This window comes from Eublepharis macularius, chromosome 4 (genome assembly GCF_028583425.1).
Source record: "Eublepharis macularius isolate TG4126 chromosome 4, MPM_Emac_v1.0, whole genome shotgun sequence".
Taxonomy (NCBI): domain Eukaryota; kingdom Metazoa; phylum Chordata; class Lepidosauria; order Squamata; family Eublepharidae; genus Eublepharis; species Eublepharis macularius.
In genome coordinates, this window is record NC_072793.1 from 156,127,981 (window position 1) to 156,136,454 (window position 8,474).

At 45.4% G+C, this 8,474-nt stretch overlaps 1 pseudogene; it reads right to left on the reverse strand.

Annotated features, from left to right (window-relative positions):
* Window positions 1-1,965: 1,965 nt before the first annotated feature.
* Window positions 1,966-3,097, reverse strand: LOC129326895 (carbohydrate sulfotransferase 5-like; annotated as a pseudogene).
* Window positions 3,098-8,474: the final 5,377 nt, after the last annotated feature.

Sequence of the window (8,474 nt, forward strand, 5' to 3'; positions counted from 1 at the left end):
TGGTTTGCTGCAAAATTGCAAAAAAAAAATCACATACCTACACACCTGATAGTCAATGTAATACTGTGTATGGGGATGAAACATACTTTGGAACTGGTTGTAACTGGTCTGTGGCACTGTTTCCATTTTCTCTTCTTCTTGTCCATATATATATATATACAGTATTTTTAAGAGGAAGAGATGGAGAGAAACAAACAGAAAAGGTGAAACCCAGGGAAAGAGAGAGAGAGAGAGAATTAAAAACAGGTTCTATGTTGAAAGCTAGAGGGACCCCTGAATTTGAAAATGTTGGCACAAGAGACTCTTCTGCTCTATTGGTATCATGTCTCCAAGTGCCTCTTCCTGTTCTTTAAGACAATTTGGTCCATTGTGGATGGCACTAACACAACCATGCTGCTTCATTCTAGAACCTTTCCCTCAATTTAGCACTCTGATGTACCTGATACTAGTTTTTTTTAAATATGAAAATTTGAAAAAATGACAATCAGGTATATTGTGATATTTTGGTCAGTCTTAGTAAAAGACACTTCATAACTTTTACTGTTGGGATTGGCCTGTGGCTATTTGAAGTTTGTGAGAATTGAAGGCCACCTCAAGTATATGGATGGCTAAAAGGTCCATTTGGTATTTCCCATAAGCACAAGAACATTAAAGCAGTCATGTCAGAGGTGGGCATTGAAGCACAGCTAGAGCAGAAGTTTTGAGAGCCCAGTTTACACAGTTGTATTTGTCACTGTTCCTTCTTTTTGGTTCTGTCTTAAATCCAAAATCGTTTTCTCAAAATACAGTATGCAAATTGCATTTATTTACTGGTGGCAATGGGGCAGAAGAATTCTACTACAATTATTCTGCTTCTCACAGTTTGTATGGCATTTAGGTTTGTGCTTCCCCCCAAGAAAAGAAAGCAAGGGAAATATGAGCAGGGAAAAGTGGTACAGTTTAGTTTAGTTTAGTATAGGCAAGCTGTGGGAAGGCAGATACAATAGTCTGAGGGAAGGACTGGTGATTACTGGAAACCCTCCCCCCTAAAAAATTCACTTGTTTTCTGAGGTGGCTTTTGCATAGGGACAGGCCCCCATTTTTATTTATATATTTATTTTCATTTTACTATATTTATACTGCACTTTTCTCTACAGTGGAGACCCAAAGCAGCTTACATTGTTTTCCTCACCTCCATTTTTTTCCTCATAACAACCCCATGAGGTAGGTTAGGCTGAGAGTATGTGACTGGCCCAAGGTCATCCAGCGAGCTTCCACTGGCAGAGCAGGGAATCAAACCTGGGTATCCCAGGTCCTAGTCCATCACTCAAGCCATCACTGGTTCTCTTGCTCTCACTGTTGCTCATTTAACAGGTACAAGGCAGCCTCCAAATGGAGATTTTCTCCATTCTTTCCCCTTGTCGGGGGTGTGGACAGGGAGGTGTGGAAATTTAAATCTTCTCATCTGCCCTGTCCCCAAATCTACTTTGAGTACAATCTTTCAGGAAAGTTAATATCAAAACACATTTGGGAAACTGCAGAATGGAGTGAGAGAAATCCTGGAAGAGGGATGATTTTTTAAAAGGTGCCCAATTTAAAACTGCTGAATTGGGGTGGGGGGGGAGTGCGGTGCAACAATTCCCTACTGAGTATCTGACAGACATTTAATGTGTCTCCAAAGTGACCTCTGAAGGCTAGATACCAGTTTTGAAAGGTAAATTTCAAATCCTATGTATATGGAATGATTCTGAGGGCACAAGGAGTATACACCGATGTATATATTTCTTATATCTTTATTTCATTTTTTAATCCAAAAAGGATATAATTTGGTTGGTCTTCTAGAGACTGTCCAGAGAAGACTGGAACATTTACACCAACATTTCGTACAGCACAACACTTCTGTAAGGAATGTGGCAGAAATGGACAAGGCTTGTTCACCTTCTTCATGCTCCCTCATGTGATGTCTACAGTTCTCTTGCCTAGGATTTAATCCTTTTGGGGAAGGACAAGACCCAGTGTCAAATCTCTCTGCTCCTCCTCTGACTCCACCTGTCTATAACCGAAGACTTTCATGGCTAGCTTGCAGATGGCTTGCACTTCTTTCACTTCCTGGAAGCTGAGGTGCTTTCTCCAAGCCTGGGATACTATTTTGGCATTTTTCTGTATTCCCAAGGGCTCGATACTGTCAGAATTGCTGGTGGGCCAGTGAGTTATGTTGTACAGCCAAGTCTCAAGCTTCTGGGAAGAAGTCAAGCCAGTGAAATGGTACCACTCAGCCAACTGTCTGTGGGGATCTCTCACTAGATCTTCATATCGTGTTAGGAGATACCGCTTAGTCAGAGCAGAAGGCATTTGGTACAAGGCCGTGAGGTACATCATGGCCTGGCTGTGGCAGATCTTGCGCATGACAGCATTGGTACTAGGGGTGACATTGATGGCATTGCTGATGAGCAGATCATCGGGGAAAAGGGAGATGATCTGACGGGAAGCATACACCGCTCGGGGGGTCTCTAACCAAGTGTATAACATGGAGATTGAGGGAAGGATCAGTCAGGAGTGGATAAAGTGCTTCCAGCTGGAAAAAGCATACAGTCTTGACCACAACATGGCTATAAGTGACACAGGCCTCTGAAATCTTCTGTATGGGAGTGTGACCACAACGGGCTTTACAGTCCTTTGTATCTATAATGTCAGATCGGCTGAAGTCCTCGCAGGCTGGAGGAGAACACAAGGCCCGGCTCATGGGTCACATGAAGAGATGGGACACCTTCCTGGGCTGTTTTATGTAAGAGCAGAGGACTGCCATGTCGCACAGAAATATGGAGCGCAGCAAGTCCCTCAGGGGCCCCTGGAGGAGCTCAGGGCTGCCCCAAGGCATGCGGTTCCATACATGTTTTGCTGGCTCCATCAAGTAGAAGACCTCTGGGTTCTGGTTGAAAAGTTGGCCTGCAAAAGTGGATCCAGAACGCCAGGTAGAGAGAATCAGCACATGGGTCTTGTTAGGAGCACAGGGCTGCACTCCTTGGTGTTGCTGAAGTCTTCTCCAAGATGAGATCGTGAAGAGCAGGAGCAATGCTGAGACAGTGAGAATGTAGCATGTGTTGACTCTAATAAGCATCTTTCTAGGCTGAAGAGTGGCCTGCAGGAAACAGAACCAGAATCAGAAATGCATTCCTCTCGGTATTTTAGACATATAGAATTCTATATAGACATGCTTTTTTATAGCATTTACATGTTCTATAAAGAACTATGGTTAGGGTTGCCAATTTTGATTTGGGAAATCCTTGGATATTTAGGGATGGATCCTGGGAAGGGAGGGGTTTGAGGATGAGGAGGGCTCAGCAGGTTAATTCCATGGAGTCCATCCTCAAAAGGAGCCATTTTCTCCAGGGACGAAATTCAGGTCCAGTAGCACTTTAAAGACCAGCTAGATTTCCAGGGTATGATCTTTTGAGAGTCTGAGCTCTCTTTGTCAGAACAGATCTCTGTCATCGGGCTATCAGTTATAATTCAGTTTTAATTCTGGGAGATATCCAGGCCCCATCTGGAGGTTGGAACCCTAACTATGGTTCAGTGATAAAACACAAGTTTTTCATGCAGAAAGCCTTTGGTGACTCTAATTAAAGGACATCAGGTAGGAAATACTAGGGAAGCAGTGTGTGGGGGGGGCGTGTCTCCATGCAGCAATACAAGTAAAATGGGGAATTGTCCCTTGTGGAAGCAACCTAAGTGGCTTTCCTGACATCTGGCAGGTACATCCTTCTGGGATCACTTGGAAGTGAAGAAGCTGCATGGGTATATATGCAAGATTAACAGGAAAAGACAGGAACAAGGGAATCCCTCCAGAACTGGCAAATCAATTCAGAAATGCTCTGCGAAAACCTCTGCAAATAGTTTATTGACTTTCTTGCTCACTGGGTCGCTTGCCATGGGAATTCTTATGAATAGGCATAAGGCCCAACTGAGAGACTTGGCAGGAGTTCAGTGGCTTGGGAGAAAAGAAGAAAGGTAAGGTTTTAGCTTCATGATGCTGACAGAGAGAGCGCTGTGATAGAAAAATATTGTTTAACCAGCCTGGAAAAGAATGAAGCCGTGTATTTTCAGGAGCAACCGATGCAGAGTAAGATGTCAGTGCACGAAGCCCATCACCCTGTTCTGTAATGTAAAGAAAAAGATGTGATGGATAGAAAATGGGCAGCAACTTCATATTCACTGGGATCAGTTTGCACAGTAATCTTGAGCTAGAAGATGGGAGCAGAGGAAAACACCAGACTTTCTAAGACAAAGGAGGAAACTGTTGTATCTGCAAAATGTTGCTCTTTTAGTTTATGGCAACTCCCTAATGACTGCTTTTCTTAAACTGAAAGGGTGAAAGAAATTGAAAATAGGAAAGAAAAGTTTTTAAGAAGTTTCAGAAGCAGAATACACTTTCATCCACTCATGAAGTTGCCTTATTTATACTTACTGAGGCCATTTGTCAGTGAAGGTATGTACTGTGTATTCTGACTGGCAGTGGCTTTCCAGGGTCTCAGGTAGAGATCCTAAGATCTGATCCTTTTCAACAGGAGATGTCTGGAATTAAATCTGGGGTCTGCTGCATACATAGTAGATGCTCTGTCACTATATCACTATCCCTCTCCGTATATTAGGTATAGTATTTTGCCCAGTTCTTTTAAAACCGCCATTGTGGAATATATGTATACATGCATACATGTATGGTATGTATGTATGTCAAACATTTGTACTGCACCTTTCTCAGAAGACTTAAGGCAGCTTTCATATTGAAAGTGTATGTCAAAAAAATGAAGAGAAAATTCGGGAGGATGGAAACGGAGGGTTGGTTAAAATGGCTGTGGAGGGTGGGCTGGTAGAAGGCAAAATGTAGCTGTTTCTAGCATTTCCATTTTTTTCCACTTGGGAGAAGAAGATGAAGCTCCCCTTCTTCAAGGAACAACAATGCTTTCTCCTCCCCCCCCCCCAAAAAAGAGGTGGGTACAGTTTATTGTCCCTGCTTTGAGGCTTTTCCCCTGCTGCAAGGCATGTGGCTCTCCCCTGTGCTGCAAGGTACAGAGTAGTGGTCATTTGTGTTGTGTTTTTCCTGTCCCCTTCTCACTTCAGGAGCTGTTTTGCTTGCCTTGCCCCCCCAAGCACCCTCTCCAAGCTAGCGGCCTCTTCCGGCTCCCAATTGGCAAAAAAGCAGACTCTCTCTCTCTCTCTCTCTCTCTCTCACTCACTCACTCACTCACTCACTCACTCACTCACTCACTCACTCACTCACTGGGAGGTAGCTGCTGAAAGAACAGGGAAGTACAGTCAAAGTGGACGTAATGGGAGTGGGCAAGATGAAGAACTTAAATTCCCATCATGCCCTATAACAGTCTGTCCAGCCAAGATGAAATTCCTCACAATAAACCTGTGAGGTATGTTCAAGTCAGTGAGTTGGATAGGAATAAAGGAGGGGTGTTGTTGTTTTTTTGGTGGGTGGGTTTTTTTGGTGGGTGGGTGGGTGGGTGGGACCCCAGAATCACTAAACCACCCCTGTCTGGTGAGGATCTGCCTGCCAGCATTGGTGTGGCATGAGGCACACAAAGCAGCGGTGGCACTTCACGGCTTGCCTCTTTCTCTGCCTCCTGCTCAGCGAGCTGCCATGAGAAGCCATGTGGTACCTGCAAGGTCAACTAATTTTTGTTAGGTTTGTACAGTATTTTTGTTGAACCAATCAGGCAACCCTATCCCTAGGGGAATTGTAAAGGGGCAGTGGAATAGCAAGAGAGAATGGAGAATGTGGTAAAAGATCTATTACAGCATCGAGAACACAAGTACGTAAGAAGAACCTTAGACAGTGGTCTGTCTAGTCCAGCATCCACCATCATACAGTGCCAATAAGCACGGCACAGAGGCCAAGACCTTCCCCTGATATTTGTTTCCTAAGACTGATATTCAGAGGTTTATTGCCCATGATGCAGAGGTTCCCATAGTCAGCATTGCTAGCAGCCATTAACTCATCTCTCCTCCATTAATCTGTCAAATCCCCCTTTAAAGCTATCTGCTCACATCCATTGGCAGTTAATTCTACAATATAATTACTCATTAATGTAAAGAAGTACTTCCTTTTGTCAGTTGAGAATCTATTGTCCACAGAGTTGCCAACAACCTGGAGAAAATAAAAACTTCTGTCCCTTTAGTAGATGCTTAATGCAGGGAAGTAATGGCATGTGACAGCGTACACCCAAGGGTTCTTAGGGAACTCAAATGTGAGATTGTTGTATATCTAATTTGTCTCTAAAATCAGCCACCGTATCAGAAGCCTGGAGATTAGAAAATGTTACACTAATATTTAAAAAGGGATCCAGAGTAGAACCAGGAAATCATAGGACAGATAGCTTAATGTCTGTTCCAGGAAAATTAGTAGACATTGTAATAAAAAATAGAATTGTTAGGCACATAAAGGAACAAAGCCTAATGAGGGGAAATCAGCATGGGTTCTACAAAGGGAAGTCCTGCCTCACCAACCTTTTGGACTTCTTTGGGAATGTGAACAAGCACGTAGATAGTGGTGACCTAGTAGACATTATGTACTTGGACTTTCAAAAGCCTTCTGAATAAGCTTAGCTTTACACCACTTTACAGTCATGGCATAAGCGGATGGATCAACTTATGGATTAAAAATTGGTTGAACAACAGGAAGCAAAGTAGGAATAAATGGACAGTTCTCACAATGGAGGGAAGTAAGCACTGGGGTCCCACAAGAATTGGTACTGGGGCCAGTGATATTTAATTTGTTCATAAATGATGCAGAACTAGGAGTAAGCAGTAGGGGTGTGCAAGGAAAAAACTTTCGGCTTTCTTGTTTCGGGATTACCCGAAACAAGATTCTCTACCGTCATTAGCCGAAAGCCGAAACAAGAATCTCTTTCGGGATTCGGGATTCGGCATTATTTCGGCATTCTTTCGGGATTCTTTCGGGTTTTTTTGCTGGGAAAATGCCTCCGTCTTTCAGGACGCCTGGAGGAGGCATTTTCCCACCAAATAAGCCCAAAATTGGTGGGGACCTTCCTCTAACCCTTCTCTAACAACTACCCAAGTTTCAGACAGATTGGACTTTGGGGGGCCATGTTATGGCCCCCCAAAGCAGGTCCCCCCATCCTCCCCATAAGAAAGCAAAGGAGCAGCATATTGTTAGCATGCTGCTGCTGATCTCTCTTCATTATTTCCTATGGGGAAAAAATGAAGAGGCAGGCTTCCTTTGCCAGGGGTGGCATTTTGCATGCAAAATGCCCCCCAGCCCTCAGGGGCCCTTCTACCACCCCTCCTCCCACCCCCCACCAAGGCTCAGCCTGCTCCCACTTGGGGGGGCCATTTCATGGCCTCCCCAAGTAGGTGCTCTAATCTCTACCACTGACAGCTGGGGGAGGCTTGTGTTGCCAGGGGTGGCATTTTGCATGCAAAATGCCCCCCAACCCTCTGGGGCCCTTCTCCCACCCCTCCTCCCACCCCCCACCAAGGCTCAGCCTGCTCCCACTTGGGGGGGCCATTTCATGGCCTCCCCAAGTAGGTGCTCTCAGCCCCTAAAGTCCACCCCTCACAGCCCCACACAAACCCAGTTCCCCCACCCCAGCTGCCACACACAGACCCAAATCCCCCCAGTAGCCCCTCACAGACCCAAATCCACCCCCACCTGCCCCACACCCACCATAACCCCAGGAACAGGCTGGCCTGCCCTCCCCTTTTGGGAACCCCTAAACTCTCTTTCCCAGGGCAGTTCTGCACAGACAAGGGGTGCCACAATGGTGGCAGTGCCAAATCGTCCCTGGGAAAGAGCACCTGCCCTGGCACACAGACAACCACCCCCCTGACCCCCCCACAACCCGCAGAGAAGGCTGGCCAGCCTGCCCCATTGTTCCCTATGCTGGGAACCAACCTCCCATCAAAGACGGGAACACAGACACACAATCATTAAGTTTAAAAAACCTTTATTTTCTCATTTTCAAATTACAAGTGGTCAACAAATCACAACATATTACACTTATTGTCCCTCATAGCACAACACAACACAATTAACTACACATCAGAGAATCTTAAACACAATTTTTTTTTTGAAATGGACAAACAGTAAAGTTTTGAACATTACAACAGGTCACATAGTGAGCGGGCACAACAGGGCATGGAAACAGAAGATGATCATAATAACTACCAGCCTAATACAACTCTCCCTCCATAACATGACTTAATGGGGGGGAACCACAGCAACAAAATCCCCCCCCCAACCCTCTGGGGCCCTTCTCCCACCCTTCCTCCCATCCCCCCACCAAGGCTCAGCCTGCTCCCACTTGGGGGGGCCATTTCATGGCCTCCCCAAGTGGGTGCTCTGCTCTCATCTCTACCACCGACAGCTGGGAGAGGCTTGTCTTGCCAGGGGTGGCATTTTGCATGCCAAATGCCACCCTCACCCTCAGGTGCCCTTCTCCCACCCTTCCCCCCTACCCCCCACCACA